At 41.4% G+C, this 12,687-nt stretch overlaps 1 long non-coding RNA gene and 1 other non-coding gene across 3 annotated transcripts; one reads left to right on the top strand and one right to left on the bottom strand.

Annotated features, from left to right (window-relative positions):
- Positions 1 to 969: 969 nt before the first annotated feature.
- Positions 970 to 1,043, top strand: TRNAI-AAU (transfer RNA isoleucine (anticodon AAU)). The gene has a single exon. It is a non-coding gene; the product is annotated as a tRNA-Ile (tRNA).
- Positions 1,044 to 1,440: 397 nt separating this feature from the next.
- On the bottom strand, positions 1,441 to 4,732 carry LOC130137590 (uncharacterized). Of its 2 annotated transcripts, XR_008815985.1 has the most exons (4): positions 4,595 to 4,726; positions 4,394 to 4,520; positions 1,810 to 4,288; positions 1,441 to 1,710 (listed from the first exon to the last, which is right to left on the bottom strand). It is a non-coding gene; the product is annotated as an uncharacterized LOC130137590 (long non-coding RNA). The 2 variants fall into 2 exon arrangements; XR_008815984.1 differs by having other exon boundaries at positions 1,441 to 4,288; positions 4,595 to 4,732.
- Between the last annotated feature and the right edge of the window lie 7,955 nt (positions 4,733 to 12,687).

The following is a 12,687-nucleotide window of genomic DNA, read 5'->3' as shown; positions in this document are numbered from 1 at the left end:
TCTCTACATTTTTTTACTGTTTACTTTGGTAAACTCAAATGATATATTCGGTTGTAGATTGGACATGATTTCCTTTTGCTACACATGACCTGGTGTAGATTTTGCAATGATCAAATCAGCTATCTGTACTCATCTTATTCATTCACGCCTTTGCCTCATGTGATCGAATGACTCTGGCTTGTAAATCACGGCCGAAGTCAGAATTTGAGAGGTTGTACAATGAGCTGATTCGTGAGTGAATGTTAGATGCCTTACTGTTTTGCGCTGTAATGTATCTTTTCATGGAACGAAACTGTTGGGATATTGCACTTTTATCTGTAATCCATAACAAATTGCAGAGTGCTAAGTAAGTGTGACCCCTGATAATCTTCTCAATGCCCCTTTAGGGTTAATAGTTCTTTTTCTCTGTAATGGACTTTTCGACATGATGTCTAAGAAATATCCACAAGCCAAAACCTCCAACTCGCAACCTTGTACAGGCCAGGCCATGTTTGTTGCCGTCATCCGAGGAAAATCGAGCTCCATCGATCAAAAGCTGTCTTCTACCATTCTCAGGGGTTGATGTCAAAGACGTGGAGTTAACTGGGAAACAAGAAAAACAGAGAAGGGGGAGATATGGGAGAAGCTGGACTGATTAACTTCACTTGTGCCACGTACTGCCTGTTCTTCCTCACAAGTACAAATGCTGGAAGAAGTATGATATCTCGATCACATTGAAAGTTCAATCAATCACCCCATGATTCTGCTGAGCTTACATGTTTTGGATCAGAAAAACTTCTATAAATCGGACCCTAAGCTTTGGGTCGTAAACGATTAGTATCAACTGTAAACTAAGAATACAACTCAAGTTCAAATAATTGGGGGAAAAAAACAGAGCAAAACAACGAAGCAAGTGCTGAACTGGTGCGGAATTCAAAGTGGAAGAATTAATTATTATATTTATTTTTTTTGTGAAGTTAAGGGACAAATGGCCTATTAGCTCAGTTGGTTAGAGCGTCGTGCTAATAACGCGAAGGTCGCAGGTTCGAGACCTGCATGGGCCACTTTCTATCTTATTTTCTTCCTTTCCTTCTTTTCACCCCCCAAAACTTCCGAGAACTATTATAACAAGCACGTAAGGCATATTATTTCCAATTAGAATGGATCAATTTGTTGTAATGCCTATTATTTCCAATTAGAATGGATCAATTTGTCACCATTTTTTAAGTTTTTTCATATTAAGGCTTCATAGCTGAATGTATCGACATTTATAGCCTTGGAAAACCTCTCCATATCAAATTAAAAGTAATTTCCGGCTGAAGCACATATCGTACTAGACGATATTAATTTGTTCATTCGTTTTTCTTCTCTCTAACGACTACACTGATGCCGTCTCCTATGAAGTACGGCTGCTCGATTTACTGAAATTGTACTGTGCCTGCAGTCTTCTTTGGCTGGTCGAATTGCAGCATGACAATAGAGAAGAATTTCATCACAGACTCATTTGTTCCCCAAAGAATGGTGTATAAACAACTGCTGCCCAAATCTCGTTGAGAAAGAAATTCTCTTGCTTCAGTTAGATGGGGGTATGGGCAGATGAATCCCCTCCATCTTCTGCGAAGAGGCTAATCACAGAAGAATTCCGACTGGAAAGAAGTGAGAGTTCATTTTGGAACAGACTGCACAAAGGAAACTCGCTCAAAATCTGCAAAATCTGTCCACTTTTCGAGCCTGCAAAAACCACCAATGTTAAAAACGCGAGCGGAGCATATACAGACAGATATTGGAAAAAAACATTTATACATATTCTTCTACAGCAAGTGTCTATACCAATCTAGCGAGGCTAGTGTCACGGGCCAAAAGTTACACGGCCGAGGGACGAGCCTATGCGGCAGCTAGTGAGCTGGAGCATTGGGCCAGCCTTCTCTCGCTAGATCGTTCTCAAGAATAGAGTAGCAAAATATACAAATCACTTTAGCACAATAACTGGTTTCGGCCTGCCATGGCCATCATCAGGAGAGCGGCATTAGCTCTCGACCAGTTTGTGCACGGGAGGCCAACCCCGCCTTTAGAAATCCTCTAAATTTATAATCATCACATCCCTGGATTCCTTGCACAAACACTCTGATGCCACCCCGATAAACCAGTTGTATTACCCTTTTGTATTTCTTGCACTTCACTTAGATGCCACAAAGCCTCCACTTTTCAACCCACTTGGGTATGAGAGAAAACAAAACTCGGATGTTCTCCCCTGCCCAATTCCAGCAACACCCTTGTTGCAAGCTATTTTGTCGCTTCCTTGTGTTCTTCAACCATCACCGCCACTCCCATGGGACTTACATGAATGGTAAACGCTCGCCCAACAAAATAAGCCACTCAACTCCATTGGTTGCTCCCCCGATCAAAGCTGTTTGCGAATCTCCAGTCACTTGTGCTCTCTTTGACAAGTGTGGCATTCCAAGCCAACCGCACTCCTTTTGCAGCACTTTCTTTCGCCTACCAAGCACTTTGTTTCGCTGTTTTGTCGCTTCCTTGCATTCTTCAACCATCACCGCCACTCCCATGGGCCTTACATGAATGGCAAATGCTCGCCCAACAAAACAAGCCAATACACTCCATTAGTTGCTTTCCCCAATCAAAGCTGTTTGCGAATCTCTAGTCACTTGTACTCTCCTTGACAAGTGTGGCATCTCGAGCCAACTGCACTTCCTTGGCAGCACTTCTTTCGCCTACTAGGCTTCTCTTGATCTCAGCAAACCAACAAAGGTTTTTCTTCTTGTCAGAAACGTGGCGGCAGATCTCTTCTTAGCATCCGTGCATATTAGTTTGGGAAAGTTGCTCTGATATGATTTCTAACGGGCCTAAAGTATTCCTGGCCAAGGACAAGCCCGTGTGGTGCCTAGTGAGCCGAGACACTAGGGCAGCCTTCTCTCAATAGATCGCTCCCAAGAACAATATCACGAATCACATACTCATAATCTACCGTACCATGTCCAATATGGCTCAAGCATCCGGTCCCTCGAGCAAGATATACACAGTATTTCAGCACAACAACTGGTTTCGACCTGCCATGGCCTCATCAGGAAAGCGGCATCAGCTCCCGACCAGTTTGTGCATGAGAGGTCAACCCTACCTTCAGAGAGCCAATAATAATCATCCCATCCAAGATTGCTTGTACAAACACCCTCATGCCACTATCTTGACGCCACTGCAAATGGTCATTTTATGAAGTAATTGAAATAAAGATAATAACAAATAGAGGGTAGGAGAGAAATCACACTGTGACACTGGTGAGCCAGTTCACTCCATGCTAGAGCCCACCACATTTGACCTGAATATACCCTCTCAAACCCTAAAACAAGGGTACCCAAAATGGTGTTTAAGAGATGGGAGATTCATTGCTGGGCCATTGGGCATTTGGCTTCTTCTACAAAGAGTGATTACCTAGCTTATTAGTGATTCCAGCAGCATTCATGGCCTCCGAAAGGTCTTGCTAATTGGCAAATGCAGAAAAGGACATCAGTTCATCCCTATTCAATATAACATGTGTATGAGGAACTTATGTAGACATAAATTTAGTAAATATTGATGACGAAACATTCTGATGGCACTGATTTTCAGCCCTTTAGCTATCAATAATTCGTCTAGAATGCTCGTCAAACATTTGATGTGCATGCTATAATTTGTAAGCTTAAATGGATTAGACGGCTGGAAAGAAATGGATAATGGATTGAAAGAATGGCAAAAATCGTTTTTACCCATGTACATGGATATCTGCCACAATTTGGTTAGCTTTCCCTGAATAGCAAGAAGAGAAAGCTAATGGAGAAAGAGTGGCATCTAACTGTAGCTTATGAATTATGTTATGTGCTGATGGAGCAATAATCAGCACAAGACCGTCCATAAGCACTTCAAAGTTCCAAAATCTAATGAAGACAATGATGCAGATACTGTCCGCCACCGCGTGGATAGCCTTCCCCCATTTAGAAACGAGGTGAAAACTGAAAGACAAGGTGGCTTGCTGGTCGCTCTAGCTTATACTTATGTTGCGTGCTACTGCAGTAATAACCTAATTAGCACAAGACCGTCCATAAGCACCATATGGATACAGGGAGAGTGAAAAATGGCTTCTTCTGTTTTTTCTCACAGAAGCAGACCACTATAGCGAGGAAGCATATCAAGTTCACCCACCATATCAAGATGTGGGGTTCTGGTGCGAAAACTCCACTTACCTGATCCTGAGTCCTGGCATCAGATTTCCCAACTGCTAAAGCTGACGTTCTTGCATTCCATACCTCCACATCAGAACCTACAAAAAGAAACGTACAACAAGATTTCTTATTGATATGAACTTGCAAAAGAATCCTGCACAGTTAGCCTGAACTTGAAGCACTAATCTCAGGGAAACCCATACCCATCCATTGGTGGGTCAGTCACAAACCCACCATTCTTGATCTTGTATGCTTGCAGGATTCTCATCTCCTTCTTGGCAAATAGCCCACCAAAGATCTTGGTGGAGGACGACCCATCTTCTGTTTCCACTGCATCAAGAACAAGAATCGGTGAGACACGATAAAGAAACACAAATCAGGTAAAAGCACACCCACCCACGTACCAAGAACTCTCGTTTACGACATGGGCGTGAGAGCATGAACGGCGGAAATTAGGGTTTTGGAACATGCCCTTATACCGAGTGATGGGTCTTCTTCCACTTGTGATTTATATAGCGGATCTCTCTCTTTTGAAAAGAACAGAGGACCCTGGCGGCTAGCTTTGTGAATCGGCAATGCCCTTGCATCGTTTTACTCGTTAGGGTTTCCTGGGAAAGTATCTGGTGCGGAAAGGCGTAGCCAAAGGAACTGATCTGGGCCGTTGGGCTGAAGTGTGGGAGTGAACATGGGCCGCTCGATGTGGCTTCGATTTCGACCCGTCTAAATTATTCGGCCCACAATTACGGCCCGGGTAGATTATTTGTATCTATTTTTTTTTTTTGGTGTGAAGCTTGTTTATCGTTGGTTTTTGATATATTATGAGAAAATTATAACGTGAGAGTAAATAGGGTAGCCTAAAAAGAAATGAAAATTTTCTATGTCGTAAAGGATTATAACCTCGATCGAGACCTTACTTTAATTACATAACAGCAAATAATGGACAAATTAAAGTTGACAAATCAAAAAAAAGAGGGAGAATATATGAAATACATATGTCTCTATCTCCCACGAGTCTATAAACAATCTATGTCGAGCCATAAGCATAATCATATAGTTAGTCCTCATAATCATATAATCAGCGATCCCAAAATCTATGTCGAACCATAAGTATAACCATACAATTCAAGAAATACATCGATCATCAATCTTCATAATCACATAATTATTTATGTTCCTGTCAGTGTCGATGCGAATACACCAAGCAGAAGCAGCTCGTAAACTACCGGCTCCTCTCCCGCATTTGACAACCTAACAATCCCAGCACCAGCCCTTGCTCCTCCGTCCTCCACTTTCCCTCCTTTCCCCTTCCTCTCTCTACCGTCTCTACCGAGCTCCTTAATTATCAGGATGTTCCAATGGGGGTGCTAATGCAATCAAATCTCTAGTGTGTTGGGAGAACAACGACAAATTAGTGTAGCGGAACAAAACAATCTGCCCTCTTGTGCAAACCTAATAGGAAACAACATAATAGAGTAATATATTTACTAAAATATAAATACCAAGCACTCGTAAATACAAGGCAATTTTACGTGGAAAACCTCCCTGGTATGAGGAGATAGAAAACCAGGGACCGGAATACACCGAAAATCTTCAATATCAACAAAATTGGGTGAATAAAGTTCTTCTCTAGCTAATATTAGAAGGACATGGCAGCAACAAAATCAAGAACACAATTTTTGGCAATACCCATGAACTTCACGAGGATCAAAGATAAATCTCACTAAGACGTAGGTTCGATTTAAGCTATGAAAACTTGATGAAGAGAGCTCCAAATGAAAATCAAACCGATCAAATTTGAGAACAGCGTGCCACAAAGATGTTGACAAAATTTCAGCTCAATCGGACCATGAATCGACTTCCAATCATCAACTTGATGAAAACCAGACAACACCCTCTTTCCCAGATTTTCTGCTCTCTTTCTCTCTCACTATTGCCTCATGTCAATCATTTTTTGCCGCTGCCACATAAAATAAAGAGAACCCCTATTCATTTAGGTCAAATATAGCCTCTCGTTAATTTCTCCGTACATATTATCATATAAGTAGAAGCTTTTGGGCTTGCATTTCATTGGGCTTTCTCCACATGACAGTGAACCTAGCCCAACATAATACATGAATGTGATCGCGTGTTCTTTTTAAGTGTGGTGTGTAGTCAGTTAATTCTAGCGATTCCGGGTGATTAACTAGAGAGCTGGAGAGACAAACAGAGTTACGATGTGTCTTTCTCTTGGTTTCGTTAGCCATCCATCGTTGGTTATGTTATGTACGATAATATATTGTGATGATCCTATTCCTACTGCTTGTGTGACTTGACTCCTACTCCAGGCAACTGGTCGATGAGCTATTTCCAATCAAACCCCCACAATTTCCGCCTGATTAAGGCAGTGTTGCCCTACAAATTAGGTACTGAATAGCTGGATTTCCTTCGTTCTCTGGTTAATTCTCCTGGACTATCTTAATGAAGAAGGAGACATTATCTTTTACTCGTCGGATACGTCGCATTCGTTTATTCAAAACCTGGCTATGAAATAGCTTCTCGGGCTTTCGATACCTCGTAACGCATCAATCATGTTGGAGTACGATGATATCGGAATTCCTTTACCCAAAAAATGATCAGAAAACGGGACGGTTTTTTTAAACCTTTTCTGGGAACTCTCAAGAACAAAATTCTAAGAGGACGAGAGCACATGGCTACGATCGACGGCATCGGAATATTTTCCCCCGACATACCATATTAACACAGCTTCTGTCTTTCAGTTCTTGTTTAACCACCTCTCATTGCTCTCAAACCATTTGATAGAGCCTGGTGTTTCGCGTCATCTTGATATCTAACCTTTTTCTTCCTCTAAACTTTTTGAGTTTAAATCGGACTTTCATTTAATGTGTTGCAGCCCTAATCTTTAAAAACGATACGAACAACGTCATTCTGACGCTGCAAGAAGCTGGAACGGAGTTGGGTTTTCCACTGGCATCGCCAAAGCTTTGAGTTGTTCTCTCTTTTTATGACCGTGTCATGTTAAAGAACAAACCAAATAGAGCCGGAAGGGAAAGCAGGTTGAGCAAAGGAGATGGACAAACAGAGCCTTGCCACTGCAGATTTCGCGTGACTGCTTTTCGGCCTCAAAGAGGAAACGAACAAATTTCATTTACCCTCAGAATCGGGTTCTCTTCATGCACTCCCCGAAAGTGGGCGTTCCACTCCACGTGTTTGCACGACCCGGTTGCACTCTCAATCCTCCCCCTCGTTCTTATCGTAATCGAACGTTACACTTCGCCTTGATGCTGCCATATACTAGACCAGACCTGCTCCGCTTCAGTACGAAGACAAGCACCACAGCAAAAGCAGAGAAAGAATTGTTTCTGGGTTTGCTGCCGGAGGTGGGAAAAATGGCTGATGCTCAGGGGAATTCATCATCGTCATCATCATCATCATCGGCATCGTCAACTCTTTCCGTAGTGGAAGATGGTACTGAAGTGAAGGTGTGCCTTTTTATCTGATTTTTTTCCCTCCTCCTTTATTATTTTTTGGTCGGTGATTGCTTTCGTTTATTTATTTTTGTATCAGATTGTTGGTACCAGCAGACTTAACAAAGATTGTTTTTTTTTGTATGGCCAAATGGGCTGAAGCTTCTTGAGTAGTGTTCTCCTTGATTGTTTGTGTCCATCTTTGTACCTGTGCACTACATTTAGCTTTGAATTTCACCTTATTCCATGATCATTTGCCTTTCAACCTTTCAGTGTTTTTATCAAGCAAAACCATTCAACAAGTGAGGTGCTCTCTTTTCCTGCTAGGCTCCTAGCATTTTCTAAGCTCTTGAAAATTCTGAGCTCAGGATATTTCCCTTTGTTGCACATGTACATGCGGTCTCTCACTGTCTTAGGCTTCTTTTTATGCTACATTGCCGCGATTATGTGGGAAGGTTTTTGTTCTGCTGGAGCAGACCAGATGGCTTGTGTTTGATCGCTGGTTTTAAAGTACGGTGTGCATGCGCTCTCTCCTTTTTATGGAATAAAGCATGAAATTCGCGAATCCAAGAAATGGTTAAAATAGAAAGTAGGAAGTAGAGTAACCGTGACATACACGTGTTCTATCAACGATCAAATAGAATGTTAACGTTCAGAGCTACTCGTTTCCTTTGTGGAAACAACATTCCTAACTTTTTTCATGCCATCTACGGTTTAATGCCGTTAAAGTTTTTAGCTAAAACGGCAAGTGTATTCTTGTTGTTGAAGCGACTATCGTTGCGGCATTAAATGTGGATGGAACCGTACATGGGTTATAAGGGTTATAGTTGTGTATATGAAAAAACAACTTTAAGTGTTGCTCGATGTGAATAGATATGGACGTGAGATGTAGGTTAGTTCTCTTAAAAGTTTTAGGGAGAATGTGTTCTCTGGGGTACCAAGTGGGGATAATACATGCACAACATAGGACAAGATAATGCGTCCTGGTTAAATTAACAAGACAAAAACACAACTTTGATGCCCGTGCCGCCACTCCACCGTTAAGTGGTACTGCAACGAGGCTTAAGGAACAGCATCCTTACTCTTTCCAAGTAACCTGTGGGGTATCACATTGGCAAACACATATAACAAGTGTAAACTGTCTTCTTGTGTCATTGGCATTGCTCATGCATAGCATTCTGATGTTGCCTTCTGCTCATCTAATTTTCCATCACACTTTTTTCCCTTAATTGGCATATCATGTAATGATGTCATGCTTCAACTGATATTCTTGATTAACTTTTGATATGCAACCTGATAATGGAATCTTAAGGGGACGTTATATCGTCAATTATTCATGTAAAAGCCTCATTACTGGGAAAGTTTTCTTTCCCAATTATGAACTTCTTTAAAGGAAACTATTCTACTCTAATACTTCTCAAGCAATTGTAACTTTGTAATTTGCAACCATTCATGCATGCTCTGGCCCCCGTTAACAGATGATTTACCCCTTTTACACTTCCATTTGAAAGCGCTGTATCAATAGCACGAATCAAAGGAAATGTCAGGATGCATACTCATACTATACTCAATTCAAAGTAACAAATCTCTTTTGTTGAATATTATTAGAATTACACCGATCCAGAAACAGGAGAAGAATTCTTCCATGAAGAAGAAGAAGAAGAAGAAGAAGAAGAAGAAGAAGGAGAAGAAGAAGAAGGAGAAGGAGAAGGAGATGATGAAGAAGAAAAAGATGATGATGAAGAGGAAGAGGACGAGGAAGAGCAAGCAATGCTGAATTCTGCAGCTGCAAAAGCGGACAATCCATTCCAGGTTTTTGATAACAAACCTACTGATTTTTCCCGTGGTAAACTGATTCTGTTGTTTACACAAAGTCGGGTCATTTATATGCCATATGTCCATTTCGTATTTCCACGTTCATCACTGAATTTATCTTTTCCGATATAGAAATCTTCTTATTTGACATCTTGTAATGCCCCATCATAGTATATTGCTTCATCGATATAACCACTACAGATCAACATAGTCGGGGAAGGCGCTGCATTAGTCACATAGATAGCTGTTTCATTTCTTGAATGGCCACAACTATGTGTATGCATCTGGATATACAAGTGAATTGAGGTGTCTTTGATAGGCAATATGTTACCATCCATGACCTGTAGACTTGATCATTTGTGTTCTAGCTGGTCATGCCCAGATGAAATTTGTAGAATTAATACGCTTATCTTATTGATGCACAACTATCTATCGGCACCACCTACTCAAAAGGCAACAAAATTTCCTGAGCAGGTATAGGATAACAACAATAACGATGCCCTGGAATACAAATATCTCAGCATTTCCTGCTAAATCGGTTGAAATTTCGTCAATCCCATTTCTTGTCTTTGTTTCCTCATAGTTCCAGCCCTTTCAGGTATCAAACTGTCCATGGATGGTATATTCAAGGCAAGAAGAAATAAGGAGAATTTTACGGGCATTGAGAGGAGAACCAGATGAAAATAAGAATAAACGATGCACTCGTTGTAAAGCAATGGGACATGTTTGTTTGGACTGCCCCCTGCCAATTCGATTCATACCTCAGGCAAGTTCATGCACATTCGATTGTCGCAGCATGTCGCTAGCAAATATTTTTCTTATTTATCTCTCATTTTCTGTCTTTCCACCATCTTGTTTTTAAAACATCAGAGGCAGGTACCACAGCAAAACCCTATGCAGCCAAATCAGGCACACTCTCCTGGACAGGGACAAGCAACAAATCCATCCAAGGCTGAATGTGCTGGTCCAAGCTCTCAAGTAAGCACTGCTTTTATTAACTAGCCTTGTTTGGGGAACTTCTATCAATAATGACTTCTCGTTGGTTTAACTTTTCTTTCACCTTTGCCCCATGTTCATTGGATTTAATCGTTCAGGAAGTTGATCCCCAGACTGTGGTTACATCCGTTTCAAGTGCAAGTGCTGGCAAACTCGGGAAAAGGAAATCTGAATCAAGAAGCGACATGGGCTCTCCAACTAGAAAGCTCTGAGACGCTATTAATAATATATAGACCTTGTGGGGTTTGACATTTGATGGCTGTGAGCTCCTTCCATAACCAGAAAGGTTTCTTTTTATTTTGACATTGAAGCAGGAACTTCCTTCTCTCTTTGTTCTTCTGAATGGATGTTAAGATCCTTGACTATACTAGGAAAAACATGGCAAGTGAACGAGATGGAATTATTGGTGTTTCTTTCTTGCATGAGTCTGGACATTATCGAGTTAGAGACTAAACAGCCAATTCCTCACGTAGAATATTTCAAAGACTGGGCATGGATAAGAAGAAAAAATGACGGAAGAATGGATTGATCCCACAAATTGATTGACTGAGACTGCCTGGAAGATTATTATCATCTGGAACACTAGTCAAGTAGGACAACAGGTTATCACTAGCCTAGTATCCCCAAACAAGGACTTGCCAACTCTGACAACTATGGATTTCTTTTGGTCGTTGGAACAGTTGATGGAGTGCCGTACCTCGAGAAAGATGGTTAGTCTATCTTTCTGATTGACATGCACTAGATGCAAATTGGCGATGCAGGGACAAGCATGTTTGTGTTTCCATAGCAGCTTCTGGCTCCATAATAAACACTAAGATGCAGTTCAATATTTCGACAGTTGTAGGCATACTGGGTGGAGACCCGGGTTTTCACGGCATCCGACCATGTGGGTGGATAATCTTATGACGTGCATTCAGATAACTAGCTCAATCGTGTCAATCAATGCGTGAGCTATTAGGAAGAAATCCAGGTGCAGAAGGGACTTGAGGCTCTTGTGTAGAATGCAAAATGATTGTAGTTAAAACAGTAGCAAGAGATGAGATTATTAGTCTCCCATTGGAGCTGTCATAGTTCACGAGAACGAGGTAAGAAAATGATGCAGCCTAGTGTAGGCTACTCGAACGTTAGGATCGGGAGAGTGACTTGCACACGTGGAACAGGACGAACAGTAATTACAGTCTTGCGCAAGCTCGGGAAAATGGATGTAACTTCGTCGATACAGATCGGAATGACCTGATTCCAAAGCTAAATGAACAAAGACTTCTGGATTGACAATTTCTCTGTTTTGAGTTTTCTCAAATAAGCACTATAGGAAGGACGAAATCTGGGTGGAAGTGGACAGATGTAAATGGACAGAACAGAGGAAAAGATAGAACTTCGTTGGTTGCTCTTCCAGGCCTCCAAGGAAGTGGATAGGGCACCGATTCTTCTAGATCGATGACTGCAACTCTTCAAGGATGCAGATTTGAAAACCTCCGACTCTTCAAGGACGGAGTGAAAACTCTTCTAGGTTTTTAGGGGTATGAACTCTTCAAGGTTCAAGATAATTGCTTGATGCAAAATTTTCATTAATCAAATTCGTCTGTCGAATACATAAAGTAGATGGTCTTTTATAGCCAAAGAAAAACAAATGAAAAGACTCAAGCAAATGAAGAGACTAAAGAGCATTAAAGACCCTGGAAAGCATAAAACATTAAAGAACTTAGAAATTATAAACTAGATAAATGCCCAATGTCTTCTTGATCATCCCAAAGTATCTTTTAGGCTTCCAATGTATAGGGAAAGACAAGGACTTTATTGCGGATGAGACTCTTGGTCTTCGAATTGCGTCCCTTCGATATCTTCAAGACTGGTCGAGCGACTTGTCGAGCTTGGATGCGGGCTGATCTCCTTGGTCGAGTGAGCTCGTCTTCGATGCGGGCGGCATTATCAATCTGGCCTGCATCAGAAAATTTTCTTCTTGTCACATGTGATGAGGGAAATCCCAGGCATGGACTTCAATCTTCATCTTCTTATTGCAGTCGCAATCCTCATGGCTGAAGAAGAAACTCACACCCTTCTCCAGCACCACATGATCATTCCAGGATTCGTTTATCTAGTACTTCTCTCCCAACGCGCATGTGTCATAGCTCTATAAATCCACCGCAAACATATAGTGGAAAAGTCGATCATAGTTGAATACTGTGGTCGTTATGTCGTGCTATTTCCCAAGGATTATACTT

This window comes from Syzygium oleosum, unplaced genomic scaffold (assembly GCF_021117445.2).
Source record: "Syzygium oleosum isolate NSW1041296 unplaced genomic scaffold, Sole_v2.1 Sole_v2.03, whole genome shotgun sequence".
Lineage (NCBI taxonomy): Eukaryota > Viridiplantae > Streptophyta > Magnoliopsida > Myrtales > Myrtaceae > Syzygium > Syzygium oleosum.
Note: the sequence above shows the minus strand (reverse complement) of the source record. Positions and strands in the feature narration are given on the sequence as shown.